The 20,465-nt window shown below is 40.8% G+C and overlaps 1 protein-coding gene across 1 annotated transcript in view; it reads left to right on the forward strand.

The window, feature by feature from the left end:
- LOC124101634 (contactin-associated protein-like 3) overlaps positions 1-20,465 on the forward strand; it is a 209,584-nt gene that overhangs the window by 54,835 nt on the left and 134,284 nt on the right. The window lies entirely within an intron of this gene.

Below are 20,465 nucleotides of genomic sequence, written 5' to 3' on the forward strand. Positions count from 1 at the left end.
CTGATTTAATCCCATGCATCTGAAAGATACTGAAGTTTTAAAATTTAATAAATGAGCAGATTCTCTATGTAGGACAGGTCCAAGAACACAGGCTTTGAACTTGAAAAATCGTGTTTTCTTTATTATGTAGATACATTGAGAAATTCCAGGCTGTAGATCTCAGTGAGATCCTCCAGAAGACTTTGAATTTCCTCACGGTGGTGGCATTTCTATTGGTGATTATGTCTCAAAGCCTTTTTGGAGGAATAATTTTTGTTTTAATTTTGTGAATATTTAATTTATTGTGTATTTAACTAATTGAAATGTATTGCAAAAATAATTTGGTACCTAATGTTTGGAAGTAACTCAGATGTGTTTGAAATCTTGCTCTGCATTGATGAAGGCTATTTAAAAGGTTGAGGACGGTTTCCCTATAAAAGAGATATTCTAAAACCAACACCATCTGTCTCCTCTCCCTTCTTTCCCTGTTTCCTTTTTTTAAAAAAATCTTATTCTAAAAGGTAATATGCTTAGGGAGAAATAATGTGAAGAATAAGGTCCTTATTAATCCAAAATAGTGTAAGTAGCACCAAATGCCAGTCCCCACCTACCATCCCCTTGGGCTGAGCTGAGCTTCTCTGGAGTGACTGGTTTCCTTTCCTGAAGCCACATCACAGCATGAGCGTCCTCTGAACTCGTCGTGTCTTTCTGCATCTCTGGTTTGGGTTGACTTGTGCTTCTCCAAAACACATGCTGGAATTCTAACCTACAGTATGTTGAAAGCTGACTTTATTTTGAAATTGGATATTTACAACCACATTAAAATGAGGTCAATAGGGTTGGTCTTAATCCAATATGACTCCTCCTAAAATGAAGACATTTGAACACAAAGATGGACACACATGGAGGGAAAGAACACTCCATGAAGAGGAAGTAAGACATCTACAAGCCAAGGAACACTGAGGTCACCAGAAGCTAGGAGGTGGGCAGGCGTGGAACAGGTCTTTCCCAAGTGCTTGTAGAGGTAGCTGCCCTGTGGTCAGCTCTGTCTTTTGGCCTCTAGGAGCTTAGTTACTTTGTGAGGTACTTTGTTATAATGGCTCTAGGAAATAAGTGCATTCCATGGAGTTTAACTCTTCCATGTAGAGGCCAGAAGATCAGCAAATGTTTTCCGAATTAATGAGTGGGATTCATCCTCTCCCAGGATGCCTTTCTTGAGCAACCACACTGACCGTAGTCTCTCCCAGCCCTGCACTTGTCTAGGACATGGTTGCACTAAAACTGGGATGCATGGTACTGTGAGGATCTGGTTCCTTCCGCCATTTTGATCCAAGAAGTGTTTGAGGGCAGGGCTTTATCATGGCTCTCCCTTCATCCTCCATCCCTCTGACCTGCAAATAGTCACCATTTAATAAATTCAGTGCCTACTCTGATTGCACGGAATTTTGTAGGGTGAACCAAAGTTAATGCTAAAGAGATGGAACCCACAGACCAGCCAGAGATGATTATTGGGTGTTCACCTACGAGACACAGACCCCAGGGACTGCAGAATGGAGCTTAGACAGGCCTTGAAGAGAATGTTTGGAGTGCTGCAGAGTGATGAAGTAGGTGTCCTAGAAAGCAGAAGTAACATGAACTCCGAGATGCAAGAGGACTGGCCATACTGAGATGGGGAGACTATGAGGAGTTTCATGAAAGTTATAAAATAGCCAAGAGCGAGGGTCTCACGTTTGAATTATGAAATGCCTCTGCAGATAGCTGAGTTTCTCCACTTACCTCAGCATCCAAGGGACCTTTTCTTTGTTCAATCATCCATTCTTGCTTTTAGTAAATAGGTAAGTGATTGGTAGACTTTAATAATATCTTCTAGGAAAATATAAGTTGAATCACGATTATATTCTTGATGAGTGTGGCCTCTCTGGTGTGTTCTGTATCAGTTACTTTTTCAGAAATAAAATTCATTGATTGTCTTAGGTTTATCATTTTCTTAAAAGGATGAGTTGATATTGGCTGTTATATAGTCTTGTCATCGCTGCTGTAATAATAGATTGTGTATCTTATATGAGCTTTCACCCTTTATCTAGGCAATAATTCTAGATTTCATGAATGGAGTTAAAATTTAGCTTAAAGAGATTTGGTTTTTATGTATAAAATTATTTACACTATGGATTAAAGAAAACTGCATGTTTTTGTAAACTTACTATCATTTTTTTTTTCTAGCACAGATTCAGACTGGCTGCAGTGCTTGCCTTAGATTTATTGCATTAACCTTCCTCTCGCAGGAAAACAGAATGTGTCTCCAGATCTCTTCTAAAAAGCCTATTTCTTTTATTTTTATGTTAAGGACACATTAAAAATTTATTCTCCAACCTCGTATATTTCTTGGATGCTCTCCTTATCCTGTTTTTTTAATGGCTTTTTAATTTTTTGGGCCTGGGTCTATTCATTAGCTACACTAATGTTTTCTATTATTAAAGATACACACTTGCTTCTCTGCAATGCCTAATTCCAGAAGCAAAGTGATTAAAATGATAAAACCCAAACTCATATAGCAACAAAATCTGAATGTTCCAACTTTGGGGCTGTTTATGTTCTTTATTTATCCTGCTTAATGTGAATATCCATGTGTTTTATTGCAGAAATAGTCATGTGTAAGATTTCCGCCTAGTCACTGATACTTGGTGTATGCAGTATAGGACCTTCCTAAAATCTGAAAGAAAAACAATCTGAATCTGAAACAAATCAGGTGTCAAGATGTCATGCATTGGATCTGGAATGTCCCCCAAAGGCTTTGGCTCTTGGAAAGTGATTATATCAGGAGGATTCTGGCCCCAGGAATGGATTAATCCATTGTTGGGTTCATAGCTGAATGAACTATTGAAGGTGGTGATTATTGTAGGAGGTGAGATCTGGATGGAGGGAGTGAGTCCTTGAGGATGTGGTCTTGGGGATTAGATGCATCTGCAGCCCCTTCCTCCATCTCTTTCTGCTCATCAGAGGTCCAGAATCATTGGACCCAAGTGATCAGGGACTGAAACCTCAGAAGCTGTGAGCTAAAAATAAATATTTCTGTCCTTAAGTTATTTTTCTCAGGTATTTTGTTACAGCCACAAGCCATCATCCCTAGTGTCAATTTTCCACTTATTTCTGTGAGACTTAAGAACCAAACCTGTAAAGAAATATCAGTCTTTAATTCCTCATGAAATTTTCTACAGGCTGGGATTGGCTATGGTCAGATCCTTATCCAATCCTTCCACTTGGCTTCAAGCTTTCCCCGTAAGCATCAAACTCCATTTCTGTTTGGGTGTCAAAAATATAAGAAAATGAGCATGCTTAAACACAAATTATTATCTTCCACACCCTCCCCACCACCAAACCTATCTCCCCTGGGCATCCACCTGTCAGTAAATATTGCCGTATTTACCAGATGCTTGAGCCAAGATCCTTGGAGTCACCAGTGACCTCTATTCCTGCACACCCCACATTGGCTCCATCAGTGTATCCTGTCAATCCCAAATCCTTTGAAAATATGTGGGGTCTGTCAGCTTCCATCACTTCCCCATTACCACTACGGCTTGCCTCTCAGTCCTCCCCTGGACTATTGCATATGGCTTCCAATTACAAAATTCATGGAATTTTATTTTCTTTAATTCTTGCTGCAAATGACCATGGATTTTGTGTACCGTACAATTGAAGTTGTTTTCAAGAAAGAACTTCTGTAGATTAAAGGAAGCAAAATTGACTGTATTCACTGCTTCTCTCTGGCTTCATAACATTTTGTGCTACACTGTGCTTCTGGATGCTCTTTAAAGGTGTCAAGTGAGGTCCGTCTTTTGTAGTATCTGTTCAGTCCCTTTGAAATCTTTCCCTAGGTAACTTAGCATATATAACTTCCTCAGTTCATTTCTCAGATAAATATTCTCTTCTGCATAAAATTCTTTTATTCAAGGCCCGAACACACATACACACAACCCTTCCACCTCATCCATCCTTCATCCCTGTCTCTTCCTTTGCTGTGTGTTTCCTTGTGGGACTCATTATTTCTTGGTACTGTGTATGGAGTTTTGTTTGTGTTCTGGATCTCTTGCTCCATTAGAATGTTTTATGCAAAGAAAAAACGTATCCCCTGAATAATATTGTGTGAGTTTGTTTTGTAACTTTTTAACTTTCTGGCAAAGAGGATGAGTTTTGCTTTAATTATATCATCGGTTATCTTTATCTTCTCCCAAGTTTTATCTTTATCTTCTCCCAAGTTTCGTTTCAAAGAATTACCTTTCATCTGTATTGAAATTCAGCGGAATTATTTCTCAGTACTGGTCATCTTATCACCATTTTACTTTGGAATACAAGTAATATCCACAGATATTAAGTCCTTCAGTAGGAATAATTAATATTATGTGAAAATACAGTCATTTGCCTCATAATGAAATTTTAGACAAAAACAGCCATATGTGATTGTGGTCCCATTGGACTGTATGACTTAGGGACATCACAGCCATCTTAGTTTGTGTTAAGTACATTCTAATGATCACTATATGACAGAGTCACTTAATAACACATTTTTCAGAAGGTGCCCTTTGTTAGCAACTGGAGACAGGGTGTCTAGGTGTAAGATATGACTGTTAAGTTATGTTAGTCGTTAGGATTTTTTAAAAGTAGTTTTAGTAAAAGAAGTGTTTTTCCCCCTCATTTGTGTTCCACATAATATCCTCTTTAGTAAATATCTCTTTTCAAAGAATTTTGTATCTGTGTTAGTCAATTTTTTGATGCTGTGACCCAAATAACCAACAAGATCAACTTAGAGGAGAAAAGTTGGGCTCATGCCTTCAGAGATTCAGTCCATGTTTGGCCAACTCCATTGCTCTGGCCCACGGTGGGGCAGAACATCATGGCAGAGGGCCACTGTTCTATTCATGATGGCCAGGAAGGAGGGGGGGAGGGAGAAAGGGCCACAGGGAAGCTGTATTCTTCCCGGGCACATCCCCCATTGACCCACTTTCTCCAGCCATGTCCCACCTGTCTATAGTTACCACATAGTTAGTCCATTCACAGTAAGTTGGACTGATTAGGTGACAGCTTTCACAATCGAGTCATTTTACCTCTGAACGTTCCTACATCAACACAGGAGCTTTGGGGGATACCTCTTATCCAAACCATTCCAGGATCCAAAATGTCTGACCATCCAAACTGGGAAATCTAAATATACCTGCTCACTCTGTGTGTTCCTGAAGAACACTGGTAGACCTCCCTGGCAGTATAGGTTGTCTGAATTTTCTCCTTGATGGTCTGGCCTGATTGGAGCACAGGTGAGGGCATCTAATTCAAGAGCATGAAGATGGGGGATCAGAGAAGAGCTGATCATGTTGGAGTGAGCAGGGACCAGATGGAAGAGGCTGCACTAAGCACCAGGCAGACAGAAAAGCTCTTAGTGGCTTCTTTGTCCTTCTACAATAATGCAAATGAGTGCATCTTCTGAGCCCGGCAACAGTTAGGTGACCTGGGGAGAAGAGGAGCTGGTGGGGTGGCTGGGTAGCCAGCAAGCCCTGCGCCCCTGACAGGCATTGACACAGTGAGTCAGAGGGAGAGCAGGTCTGCAGGACAGAGCCAGGCCCCTGTCCCGTTATACAGGTGCAGTGCCTGAGCTCTGTTTCCTCCAGGCTCAGGGGTGATCATTTGATCTCCTGTCTCCATTGATGTTTATTCAATGGCTCTAGTGACTGCAGCTTGTTCCTTCTATATACCCACATCTTCACATCACCTTCCCTTCATCTAACACCAAGTTGGGCATATTGTCTATATAAAGCTGACTGCATTATCAACAGATCCATGTATATTGTGCACATACAAAGAATACTTAAGATTAGGCAATATTTTTTTCCCTTGAAGGAAAGGGCTTTTCCTAAATAGGAAGCAAGAGGGAAAAGCAAATATTTTGTCCATGATTGAAACTAATGCCATCTGCTATTTATGAAGAACACTCTGGGCGTCAGGCTGTATGCCCTCTGGGCTTGCCAGTACCTCCATGCCTGATCTTTGCACCATTGCATCCAAAGTCCTGATTTCCAAGAAGGTGAAGAAACAGTCTTTTTGCATTTTTCCTGATGAAGTATTCTGCAAAAATTTTAGCTCTGAACATATGTAATCCACCTCAGAGCAAAACTCAAAGAGAAAGAACGTCAGTAATGACAGAATCTTTTCTGTGAGTGGTGACCATTGAATGGGAAGTGTTTCTTAAGTTGCGTTTAAGGTCAAGCAGCCCAAGCTTTAAAAATTCCTTGAGGTAGGTCTGTGCAAGCCAGGAGTGCCACATCAAGTGACACCTCTACAATTTGACCTTTCCAACGCTCAGGGCCTTCTTCCTTGCAAACTGAAGGGCGTCACAGGGTGTCGCCCACTTCATGAGTTGTTAAAAGGCATTCTATGAGTTTCAGTTGCAGGATTTAAAGAGTTCTGAGGATGGCTGGTGGGGACGGATGCATAATCTGAATGTACTTAATGCCACTGAACTGTAGGCTTGAAAACGATTGAAATGTTAAGCTTCACGTGACATCTATCTTACCACAATGAAAGCATTTTTTAGAAAGTATGCAACAAGTTACTTCAGTAGTCAGTGGGCTCTATTAATAATGCATGATCTACACAGCACTACTCATTTTTTTTCTGTTTTTAAGCTAAAACCTTTAAAAAGCTCCTTGGGTCAATATTTTTAGTTTAATATTATTCATCCGAGTTCAGTTAGTGTGAAGGGGGAGCCCTCTGCATCCCGATAGCACCAGGAGCACAGAGGTAGTCCCTGCAGGGAAGGATGTGGGTCAGGGCCACATAAGCTCCATGGGTAGACCTGTGACCTTGAGACACAGCAGAAGCAACTTGAACTTACACTTGTGTTTTCTTGAATGAATAAATTGCCCAGGAATTTTGTGGAAAATCAAAATGGCAACTGTGGATGAGTGTCATGAGATAATCAAAGATGGCAGTGGAATGCCATCATTGACCCCCAACCCCTTGAAGGACAAGCTCTTCCAGCTCCTTCCTTATTCCATGCCCTAAACTTTTGAAAGCACTTAGGATGATATTAAGAATGACAGGGCTACTCCAGAATCTCACTGATTAATTTCACAGTGAGAGATTCTGTTTTGTTAGGGATTCTGTTCTTTGGTCACATTTAGAATCCATATAACAGCTCAGTCCCATTTTGTCTTGGTAATAGTGAAAATCTCCCCTGTTGTGGCTTGGACACAAGGTGGTCACTCACATCCCCTGGGTTGATGCAGGAATGTTCAGAGGTGAGATGATCAGATCACAAGAGCTGTGACCTAATCAGTGGATTGATCCACTTGATGGATTAATAAATTGAAAGGACTGGATGGTAACTGTGGGAAGGGTGAACATCTTGCCATGATGTTCTGCTCACCTCGGGCTCAGAGCAGTGGAATCAGTAGGCTGACCGTGGCCTAAACCTCTGTAACCCCGAGCCCAGATAAGCTTTTCCTGCTCTAAGTTGTTCTTGTCAGGTGTTTTCGTCCCAGCAGTGAAAACCTAACTAACATGCTCCCCTTGTGGGTTCTTTAAGAAAAGCAAGGCCCTGAAGGAGACTTTCTCAATGGAAGCCTGGTTTACTAGCAGAATCCTTTGATTTCCCTCTAGGTTCCTGATTGTGAGTCATTTAACGTTCTGAAAACAACTACCCTACAACTACAGACTTCCTAAGAGGTCACAGCCTTCATTTTTCATTCAGTGACATTGACAAATCAGAGCTATTTGCTTACCTAAGCAGTTTTCTTTCAAAAGAAGTAGAGTATATACTCTACTTCTATCCAAGATATTGACATGTAGGGCTTTTTCCTGCACAGAAACTTTGGCTACCATGATAAACTTTATCTTAGGGAGAATAGCCCTCTATATAGTTAGTGAAAGTTCTAATTAATAATAACTGTCAGGGAAATGCAAATTAAAATTACATGAGATATCATCTTGCATCTTTTAGAGTGGTTCTTATAAAAAAAATAGCCAGGCATGGTGGTACACACCTATAATCCCAGCAGCTAGGGAGGCTGCAGCAGGAGAATTGAGAGTTCAAAACTAGCCTCAGCAACAGTGAGGCACTAATCAACCTAGTGAAACCCTGTCTCTAAAATAAATACAAAATAGAGCTGGGGATGTGGCTCAGTGGTTGAGTGCCCCTGAGTTCAATCCCCGGTAATAAGAAAAAGAAAGATACCAAGTGGTGAGGGTGTGGAGAAAAGGAAACTCTTGGTAGGAATCTCTATTAGTGCACCTATTATAGAAAACAGTATGGAGATTCCTCAAAAAATTAAAATAGAACTTGCAAATGATCCAGCAACCCCACTACTAGGCAAACATTCAAAGGAAATGAGGCAGCAAGTCTAAGAGACACTTGCAGTCCAGGTCTGTAGCAGCACTATTCATAGAAGCCAACATAGCCCCTCTAATTGGTCATCAATGGATGAGTGGAGAAAGGAAATGTGGTATATATACATGGCAGAATACTCTGAGCCTTTAAAAAGGAAGTCCATCCTTCATGACAGCATGGAGAAAGGACATTATCTTAAGTATAATAAGCCAGGCACAGAGAGACAAATACTGCATAGTCCCACTTAGATGTAGAATCTAAAAAAATGTTGAACTCAGAGGCAGAGAACCTGGTGGTGCCTACCAGGGGCTGGCTGGCAGGGAGGAGGCTGTTTGGGGAGATGTTAGTCAAAAGGATGCAAACTTGCAATTACATTAGAGGAATAAATTCAAGAGATCTGTTATTCAACACGGCCGCTATAGTTATGGTGTTCTGGAAAATCACTGGGAGTAGATTCCAAGTGCTGTCACCACAAAAATGGTGCATGAGGTAATGAATACATTAATTACCTTTATTTTTGGGTACTGGGGATTGAACTAGGGGGCTTAACCACTGACTCACATCCCCAGCCCTACTTTTTTTTTGTATTTTATTTAGAGACAGGCTCTCACAGAGTTGCTTAGTGCCTTGTTTTTGCTGTGGCTGGCATTGAACTCACAATCCTCCTGCCTCAGCTTCCCAAACCCTGAGAACATTTGTCAATTTAAAAAATAATTTTAAATACCAGGTATTGAACCTGTGGGTGCTTAACCACTGAGCTACATCTCCAGCTCTTTTTATTTTTTACTTTGAGACAGGGCCTCACTAAGTTGCTTAGGGGCATCACCGGGTTGCTGAGACTGGCTTAGAACTTGGGATCTCCCTGCCTCAGTCTCCTATGCCTCTGGGATCACAGGCGTGTGTCACCATGCCCAGCTAAAAAATTAATTTTAAAAAAGAATAAGCTAAGCAATTAGTATAAAGAATTATAATAAGGGAAATTAGTCCTACAAACAGGAGAAATATATAATAAATTTTTTGGATGCTAAATATTAGTATGAAGAACAGTGGAGAAAAATATGGTATCTGTTAATAAATTACAACATGTATGCTGATATGTCAAATATATGATATTTTAAATAAATAAGAAAAATAGTTACTGAATACATTATATGAAGACAATTAAGTAGTTATCTGCAAAAAGAAAAAAAATGCTGGATCCTGACCTCACTTCTTTTTTTTAAACATTTATTTTTTAATTGTAGTTGAACACAAGATCTTTATTTTATTTATTTATTTTTATGTGGTGCTGAGGATCGAACCCAGGGCCTCGCATGTGCGAGGTGAGCGCTCTGCCGCTGAAGCCACAACTCCAGCCCCTGACCTCACTCTTTATGTCAAAATAGATTGCATATATTTAAAGATATAAATGAAGGCATCCATAGAGACAGTCTCAGAGGATTCTGGGAGAAAGTTTGCCTGTACAGTATTGGAGTGAGCACATATTTTTAAGTAAAATGCAAACCCAGATCACACTGAATAGACAAATAAATTATCTTTCTTGAAGAATACTACATGAAAAAATGCCACCAAAGATATCAATCCAGGATTGGGAAATGAGATTTTAATGGACACAACACTGTTAATTTCCTTATCTATAAAAGTACCCTTACACATTGATGGATAAGGACGGAAAGGCAATGTAAAAATGAGAAATGTTAATGAGCAGCCCAGACCAAGAAATGATTCCTAAATGTATGAAATGATGTTCGCCTTGCTTACACATTGAAGAAACAAAAATAAAGCCGCAGCACTGAGACTCTCCTCAGCTCAGCAGGATGGATTAAAACATTTTATTTTCCCCAACTTTTACAGTTACGCATTAAGTGTAAAGTCTCTTAAAATCAAATGTAAACAGCACACCAACCCTGTGAGATCATGGATAGTACTGCTTAGCCTAAGACTCATGTTAAAAAAAAATTCAATGAAAATGAAGAAGTTTTAGTTTGAAGACCTAACAACCTGAGTGCTTTAGTGTGTACCCAGCAAGATCTTTTGTGCTTTGTACAAGTTTAAATCCTTAACAAGACTCTACGAGGTAGATACTAATGGTCTTCCCAGATAATATCAAGGAAAGCAAAAAAAAAAAAAAAAAAAAATTACAGGTTTTGTCTATTTAACCCAACTGTAGAGTGAATGGGTAGTGGCTCAAGGATTTGAACCCAAGAAGTCTGGCTGCAGAATCTGAGCTCTCTTCCTCACCCCAGAGCTAGACCTGTTATGTGCCTGCTCCTGAGTTGAGGGTGGAATTTGGATGATTCAGAATCAGCACCACTTCAGATGCTGGAGGAAATATATATTGATACTACTCCTAGACAGCCAGCCATTTGACAATATCTATATTTCAAAATTGATCTCCTTGCAGTGTTCTGGATGAAGGTAATGCAAAAAGAGCAATGTTTTCATCTCTCAATGTATAAGCTACATAAAGCAGTTCTACTTGCAGGAATGTATCTCACCCTTACGGCACTAATATATGCACATATATGCATGTAGGAACATGCATAGATTATACCATTTTATAATAGTAAAACTATATGTTGATACAGTTCTCTAATTGCTAGGTGACTGATAAATAAATTCAAACATTTATCCTCTGCAATAACACTCACCCTTAATAGAGAATGAGGTAAACATATCGACTGATAATGAACTTCAAGATTTTTTTTTAAAGCAAGGAAGAGAATAAATTATTTTCCCATTTGAAATTTCCAAAATGAATATCTACATCTATAGGTATACTGTGTACATGTAAAATACAGGACATTTTTGGAAGGGTCCACTAGAAAAATAATTGTAGCAATTTTTCCCCTCTGGATAAGAATAGGGGTTAAATATATATATATATATATATATATATATATTTAAAATGGATCCATGTATGGCTTAAACTACATGTGTCATATAGTCTTTTCAATTAAATTCAAAGCAATTAAAATTCATTTAAAGTAATAAATAATGTAATTCTTTTACTTATTTATTTATTTATCTGGTACCAGGGATTGAACACAGAGGTGCTTAATCACTGAACCACATCCCAGACATTTTTAATTTTTTTAATTTTAGAGACAGGGTCTTGCTGAGTTGCTTAGGGCCTTGCTAAGTTGCTGAGGCTGGCTTTGAACTTGAAATCCTCCCAAGCCTCGGGGATCACAGGCGTGCGCCACGGTGCCTGGCTAAATTATGTAATTCTGTTACCCACTGAAGTCTCTCCAGGATGAAAACCACCTGGCAAAGCTCTGCTATAAAGCCTTAGAGTGAGCGTGCAGTCCTGTCTTGCCCTGAGAGGGAGGGGATCGTAGGGGGTGAAGAGGAGAGAGGAACTGGGGTGGAGTGGCCCACGTGGATGGACATCACTGTGTTGGAAGGAAGGGGACTTTCATGGACTTTCAAATGAGGAAGAGCAGCCTCATGTCAGAAAGAGACCCACAGAGGGAGGCCACATGGAATATTGTGAAAGGGACTTATTGGGTATATATATATATATTTTCTTTCTTTCTTTTCTTTTTAATATCTAATATGTATCTCACTCAGGGTAAATGCCATTCTAACTTTGTTAACATTTATTTTGGTTATAAGCCCCATGGAATTAGACTGGAGGCATCAGATTCTAGTTTTGATATTTATTTTAGTGGTATTTCGATGACATATTTGTTTGATGTTTAATGAATGATATTTATCCGTGCCCTGAGCCCTCCAGCCTTAGATGATCATGGGCTATGGTGGGGATACCATCTAATGAAGGGTAATACTGAGCCCTGTTCCTAACGTGGCCTCTGGTAAAACCCTTGACCAAGCACCAGGGGCTCAGCACCTGTGAGCTTCTCTTCTTTTTATTACGAAGTGAAAGGTAGAGGCAGGATCCAGTCTTGTGCTACAGGCCGAACCATGTGGAATTGCCAGCGTCTAAGTAATTTGACCTATACAAACAGCAGTGTCAGGTGACAGACTAATAGACACAGATTGATTCTCTTTCTAGGCTTAAAATTGAGTGGTTCAGCATCTGTTTGCCACAGAGGCAGCTGCAGCTCATTCTAAGTTCTGATCTGTGCCCTTTTCAATTCATAGTGTGAACTTATTTCTTGTGTTAGTGTTTCCTGGGTGTATATACACACATGTATTTGCATGTGCACACGTACACATACACACACACATTGCTGCAATAAGCTGGAAAAAAAAGAAGCCTAAGGAAGACTGAATGATGAACTTGGACCTCCTTAATAAGTAATCTACAATAAATAAGAACAATGATGTAAAGCTTAGCAAGTATTATTCATTATATTATTGTGCTATAAAGTATATTGAAGCTCAAAGAAGAATTAGCTTTGCTGTGTCCTCTGCTTTCTATTTTTATTGACCTTTCTGTTGATAGATAGGGTATCAGAGTTATCACAGAGGATCCATCTGAAATGAGGAAAACATATGAGTACAAATCTGTCAGGATTTGGGTGGGTTCGCTAGGGAACCTTGTGAACAGAGGTGACACATCACCTTTGTTTTAAAACACATTTCATAAAAATGTGTTGCTTTGCTGTGGGAGCCGTGGGCGCTGTCCACCACTTTAACCCTGGCTTTCTTCCAAGATGACCTCCTTTTGCATTTCAATCATTGACTCAGTTTCTAAATTTTTGCAGCTAGATTAATCACTAGGATTATAACTTTGACCCTCATGATCACTTGTTTCCCCAGGTACTGGGAATTTATCCCAGGGGCACGCTACCCACTGAACTCTATCCCCAATTCTTTCCTTCCTTCCTTCCTTCCTTCCTTCCTTCCTTCCTTCCTTCCTTCCTTCCTTCTTTCTATTTTGAAACAAGTTCTTGCCAACTTGCCCACACTGGCTTGAACTTATGATCCTCCTGCCTCAGCCTTCTTCCTGAACACTGGGATTACTGGTGTGCACCACCATATGTGCTCACGAGCACTCCTTGCTTGTCCTTGGTTTGGGGCATACCTGCCCAAAGCTTTGCATCTCATCACCTCTGCCTGGGGCCCTTTGACCAACAGTAAAGCCATGTGCCTGCTATCTTCAAAATATTTCCCTCCACCTTGAAAATATTCACCAAATTATTCCTTCTCTATCACAGAAATGGCTTCTGAGACAGTTCCATTTCCAGATGTTTTATGAATTACCAGGAGCTGAAATGGTTTGCCTGATCTCTCCCTGACAACATTTGAAATTCAGTTATTTTCTATTCTATTTCGCAATGACTTTCACTCTGCTCTCATCCAGCTATACCTTTGACACACATGAATGCCTGTGGACATTAATATCTATGGACTACTGGCTAAAATGTGTATCACTTAGTCTGTCTCATTATTAGAGATAGCATTGTTCATTTCATACTGAGAATTCTAAGAAATGAGGACTTTGTCATATCTCCTTAATATGGATAGAATCTTAAATCATCTCTACAATGGATGTTTGCCTAACGTGTCCTTTTAGTACATGGATAAGAATAAATATCAATAGTACTATATTCTAAACGACCACCTTTTTGGATAAAATGGCATGTGTTATCTAGTCATGTCATGGATTACGTTATAGATGTTTCTGTTTATTTATAGCAAGACACTTTACATAGCTCTGACAGTGTATAAATACTTACAAGAAATGCTCTTCCTCATAATGGAGGAGTAAGATCTGAACCAGGTGACTCACTCTTACTCTCTCTCTCTCTCTCTCTCTCTCTCTCTCTCTCTCTCTCGGCCTCACACATGCTAGGCAATTTTATTCTACCACTGAACCACAACCCCAGCCCTAGACATCTCCTACCACTGAGCTATGATGCCCTTGGCTCTCAAGTGACTTCTCTTCTGTCCATATTTCCAATTCCTCTTTTTGTCCCCTTCTAAAGATGCTCCTGTAAAAGCCTTTCTTTACAGCAATAAAATCACATTTCTCCTTTCACAAATGTTCCTGTGCAGTAAACTTTGGGTGCTGTGGAAAGTTGTCCTTTGTAAAAGATTCAAGGGCCAACGCATCACTTCTGAAGTAGCTGCAAGCCGGAAGAGAAAAGATGGGCCTTAGAAACATCAACCACTTAGGCTCAGAATTGTGCGTATCAGACAGAAATGATGCAGAAGAAGTCAGTTTTGTTCTCCATTTTAAAGATCGATGTTCGTTTTGAATTTGAAGTCTTATCTCTTATTTTGTATTTGTAAATGTCCTTATTAATCATTCAAATCATTCAAATCAAATGGCTTGTCTTTCTTTGGGCGCCTGGAACATTCTAAAGACACGATATTATTCTTTTTAAGAGAGAGAAAGAGAAAAAGTACCTCAATGGTGGAAAGAGGTCCCTGGGGAGCTATTGTGCTCCACTCCAGCAAAAGCTTCATTAGCAAAACTTCTGACTGAAAGGAAAGAAATTCAGATTCGAGAAAGGCTTGTATTTATTGTAAAGAAGTTTGCAAAAATGACTATAAAAAATACCCGAAAACTTAGTACAAAATTACTCTGGCAGTATTCTCTCCACCCTTGCTTCCAAAATAATAAAATGGTCAATAAATTTACATTAACAATGATTTTTTCCACCCTCGAATCAGAATTGCTTCCTTAATTAGTTAATTAAGCAAACTCAAATGAAAATTAGCTTCTCTTCAAGAGCTCCCACGTCAGAGATGCCAGGTCACAATTAAAACACCTCTGTACTGAGAAGGCATTGTCCTTATCACATCTCATTAATTTTCTACAGACAAATATTTGAATACACTTGTTGAATTCTCACAAGGCTTACCATCGATTTCTTATTCTGTTTGGAATCTTAATGTTGAGAGATTTTTTTTCCCCATCTGACCCAAAATCGTTTTGCTATGAGATGAAATAATTTTTAAAAAATTATTTCTGAATAGAAACTACATTTGTGTACTCTGATCAGACTGAGCAGGCTCTGGGTCCACCTGAATTTGGGCTCAGGAATATATATATCTTCTCACAACCCTGTCCCCCCATCTTTCATGGGCTGCCTGCTTTGGTATTGCTTGCAACTTCTGGTTACCAGGAATCCATGGAGTCACATCTTAGGGCAAACTGCTGCTTGCTCCCAGGGCTCCAGAACATTCGGTGTTGGGTTAGTCACCCTTGTCTGTCTCTTCCCGTCTTCTCATCTTCCCTTTCTTCTCCACCCATCTGTCCAACCTCTTTCTCTCTGTTGATCCTCACCTTCCAGGCTCCTCAGATTGTGGCACAATCAGCGTGGCTGGACCTGATTGGCTACCTAAGGTGCCGAAGGAAAACATTAGTATTCAGGAAAACATTCAGCACCCGATCTCTCTTTTGGCACATGTGTGCATCCTAAGGGTGGATTTCTGGAAATTATGGTCCTACCTCTGCTGTCTAGCTCAAGATGGACTCAAACACTTGGAATGTCAAATCAGGTAGGACAGAGCTGCCATCCGAGCAAGCAAAGATTGGGTGAGGGGGAGGAAAGAGTAGGAAGGTAGGTAAAGAAGGCAGAGGCGGGAGTCAGATCTGCTGGGTTCAAATATGGGGTCCACCACTTACTAGCTATGCTGACCAGTAGCTTAATCTTTTAACACCTTTTGTCTTCATCAGTATGGGTAGGTATTACTGTACTATGTACTTGTTGGGATTATTGTGAGAGTGAAACAAAAATATCTGTATCAATGAATGAGAGATATAAAATGATCCGTAACTTTATCTGCCCGAGAACAGGGGCTGCCTGATGGCAGGGGTTTAGGAGCAACACGAGATAATGAAACGGAGGAAGCAAGTAAGGCTTGGTAGAAGTGTGATGCTTGGGGAAGGAGATGGACTTGTGTGAGCAGAAGAGGATGAAGGGGAACCTAGAGACACTTGTGATTACAACCTGGGGGACTCGGTCTACTACTTTCAAGAATACCTGAAACTGGGTGAGTTATAAGGAAGAAAGGTCTAGTTTGGCCTATGGCTCTGGGGGCTGGGAAGTCCCAGAATATAGGGCTGCATCTGCTTGGCTTCTGGTGAGGGCCCCATGCGGCTCAGGTGTGTGTGGAAGCGACAAAACACAAGGGACTCAGAGAACAGGTACCGGAGGGAGTGGTAGGAAGAAAGACCCAGGATATAGAAGACACTGGAAAAGAGACAGTACTTTTTCTGAAACAGGAGGAAGAGGTAATTATGTTTTATGTAAAATTTCTGAAAGGGACTTTCTGCCTGTTATCTATTTGTTGTTCATAAGATTCAAGTTTTGTGGTAAGAGCCATGCGGGAAAGTGGAATTGGAGCAGGGAGTCTGGATGTGTGTACGGCCGCTGTGTGGAATGGAAGAAAGAACTGGACATGGAAGGAACAAAAGGGACCTCTAGTGACAACATCTTTTTACACTGAGAACGCCTACGTGGGCCATTGCCCAGGTCACTGAAGTCTGAAACTCAGGCGTGGGGGACCTGAGCATGTGTTCAGTGATCCACCTGGTGATTTCAGTGTGAGTCAAGCCTGGGAACCGCTGTCCTGGTGGCTTAAAGACCACAGGCTGGAGGTCATGTATAAGGTCCCCTTCTGCAAGGCTGGGGTTTCTCATTAACATTCAAATATGTGAAGGAGGCAGCTCATTGGATCGGCCCCAAATTAGCCTCTGTAGGGATGTTGTCATTGGTGACTTTGACACTAGCATGCCAACAAATTGACAAAAGAGTGAGTGAAAAAAATATACTATTGTGGCAGCAATCGGGAGGACAGTTAGACCTTGAGAGGCTGATAAAGTCAGAAAGTCAACATGTCCAAAGCAGATCTATATGAAGGTGAGAATTCTGACAGTATTTGGAAATGTACACCAATCCATAGAATTTAAATATCCAAGATTTTAAAAATGGCACCATCATCCCAACGGATGGTCAAGGTGACCGTGGGAGAGAGTGCCGGAGTGGGGCAGTTGGATCTCACGAAGCTCAAGCACGTTCTGTCAAGGCGTCTTATGGGTCTGCCTCAAAGCTGTGCGAGTTCTGAAGTTGGGATGGAGGAGATGGAGGTAGATGTGAGGGAATGCCTTGGAGTTTAGTCCATGACAGTGGCCAGGAAATGCAGAAGGGGCAACACTCAGGAGATATTTAGGAGAAGAGTTATTTTGTCACTGCTTTTGGTTATTTTTTGTGAGGGAGGAAATTTATTGTTCTGCAATTGATGGGAGATTGATAACAATGCTTTCAGATCTCACCACAAGGAGGATGAGGAAACATGAGGAAGGTGTGTTCCTAAGGGTTTTAGGACAGTGATGTCCAAAAGACAGGTTTGGATTTCAATCAACATGATCATCACAGACTGGCACCTAATACTGCTGAATGTTTATTGTGAATCGGGTGCCATTATAGGAATTTTTTTACAGTATTTTTTTTTTAGTTGTTGATGGACCTTTATTTATTTTTATGTGATGCTGAGAATCGAACCCTGTGCCTCACACATGTCAGGCAAGCGCTCTGCCGCTGAGCTACAACCCCAGACCCATTATAGGAATTTTAGGTGGATGATATCATTTAGTCTTTCACAATGAAATTAGGATGAAGAAATGCAATTCAGAGAGGTTAAGCAACTTGTTCATGTTGCATAATGGGTCAGTGGGGGGATCGATTAGAAACCTGAGCTGCCCTAATAGAGAGGTCTCAATTTTTTCTTTCTATAGTAGAACATTCTAACATTAAGCAAGTCTTTTTTTTTTTCTTTTCTTTCCTTCTTATTCCCATCCTCTCCCCCCCTTCCTTCCTTTCTTCCTTCCTTATAAATGAGGGATATAGAAGAAGGAACTGCAAGAAAGGAGGAGAGGAGTAGGAAGGTACATTAGGGAGACAGGGATCCTGAGAGCAGATAAACTGGCAGGTTGATCTGAGGCTCCGTGTCCAGGGAGATAGGAATGAGAAGCCCGGGGAAACTGCTGGCCTCGGGTTCTGAGCAGCATCTGGAGGGATGTGGTTTGCTGCTGTCCTGGCTCAGACCACGTTCAGCGTTTTACTTAGCAACAAGTCGTTTGGTGCCTCTGGATTCTGTCTGCCTAGAGAGTCAGACCTGTATAGACCAGGCACAGCTGTTCTAATCAGGTTTGGAATTCATCAGGGAGGAAGAGTTTAGCATTAGGTAAAGTGCATGCCCTGCTTCACGAGGAGACCCATCAAAAAACCCCGGGATATCTGCATACAGAGACATATTGTATGCAGAAAATATTTCCACAGAAAATCTTCACTAAGCTTCTCCAGAAATCTTCACCATCGTTGATTTAGGACTGTCAGCAAAAGAGTCTACAAAAGAGTTCAGTGTAGGTAAACTTCCTGTTTTCCTGTTGCTCTATTTTACTTGGCCACTGGCCTGGAAGAAATCAGCACTCCAGGTGCTGGATGCTCCTTTACTAGTACTTCACAAACATTTATCCAGTAGAGTAGTTTGTAGAAGTGTGTTTGTAAATGCAAACTATGATAATAAAAAGACAAATCCTTTAACAAGGCCCCTGGCCTTGAGCTGGGCTTCACTGAGACGTCTACATTTCTAGGATGAGAGAAGTTACCCACTGGGCTCCCTGGTAACAGCTGGCAGGGGGAGGAGAGAAAGGGGAGAAGAAGCTCTCCCCTTCTCAGGTGCTGTCCTTGAAGGGTTAACTTACCCAGAACAGCGAAAGAAAAATCTGCTTTATGTGGACTTCTGCAGACTGTGAACTTGTGAGCCCCTCCCCTTACACACTGGGTATAAAATTCTGAAACTACCTGAACTTGGGGTTCAGGGGATTGATTGATTACAGCAAAAGCTCTGAACCTGGCTGCAGCCAAATAAAACTGTTTCTTTCTTCTGTTTTTGGTGCCCTGCCTCATATGTCCCCTACAACAATATCAGATGGAGGGAAAGACAAGTTTGGGTCTTTAAGTTGCAGTCCTAAGAGGCTCTTCCTGTCCCCCTCCGATGTGTTCTCTGAACAAGTCTGTACCCAGGGGACTGGTTCTAAATCACCATCCCAGTCTGAGAACCACAGAGGAAAGGGAGAAAGAATGCAAAGAAGGTGCAGGGGAGAGTGGCAAGGGGCAGAGTGCGGAGAGTCCTCACCTGCAGAATAAATCAAAGAGCAGAGCTGACTGTTCCTACGTGGGGGCCTGGAGATTTAGGCCCCACCAGGTTCTGGGCCTTCTCTGCAGAGTTTGCTGCATCGTTTTTATTTTCCCTTTTTGACTTGTTTTGGGGTTGCATTTGCTTTGGTTTGGCTTTCTGCTTTTCTCGTCTTGATTGTAGCTTTATTAATTCCATGTGCTACCTCTTTTCCAGTGACCACTTTCCTCCCGTTACTGCCATTTTACCTTGAAAGCCAAAGGCTGATTTTCTACTCACTCATAGTGATGCAAACTCATAGAGGGAAGTCTGACTGCCCTTTACAAAAATGGCAACATCTGTAAGTTAAATCATGTTCACCTTGAAGGAAATCATCTGCTCAGTTAAAACCGAGGACTGCTGTCCCTGGGGACCGTGTGTACACACATCATAGTTGTACTTTCACATGTGTATTAATAACAATGGTCAGTGCCCCATAACTTATGTTTTTAAATGTGATACAGTATTTAAGAAGAATACTGCAGAAGCATGTGCTTTTATTTTTCTAAATTATTTCTGGCTTAAATCTCCCATCCAAGTACTCATGAAACAATAATAGTGATAGGAGGACTAAAGGGTGACTTATGATAATGAGCAATGTGAGAAGCAAATACTACGTTGAGGTCAAAGTGAAGAAAATGATTAGCCGTGAGGTCTGAGAATGTGCTCTCTGTGAGCACATAGGAAGCAGACCCTGCAGACTTGAAGAGGATTCGCACAGCTCTTTCAGAAAAGCAGCCTGAGAAAACACCTTGCTCTTGCAAATTGCACGTATTCAAAGCCTGAAACACAATACTGTTTCTTCCAGTATAACTCCTTTCTAGATCCTACTTTTCAACCTAATTTTCCTTTACCCAAATGAGAAAACATTTAACTTGGAGAGTTTAGTAAGTTTTGAAATACAGTGAGAAGAAAGGAGTAAATCACGTCTTAGCATTTGTTATTTTGCTGTGGTTCCTCCGGCCCCTTTCAGATGCCTCGGAGAATTTATGAGAGCAAATACCAATAAATA

The sequence above is a fragment of the Marmota monax genome, unplaced genomic scaffold (genome assembly GCF_021218885.2).
Source record: "Marmota monax isolate L192 unplaced genomic scaffold, Marmota_monax_Labrador192_F-V1.1 WCK01_AAM20220418_F8-fsc00231, whole genome shotgun sequence".
Classification (NCBI taxonomy): domain Eukaryota; kingdom Metazoa; phylum Chordata; class Mammalia; order Rodentia; family Sciuridae; genus Marmota; species Marmota monax.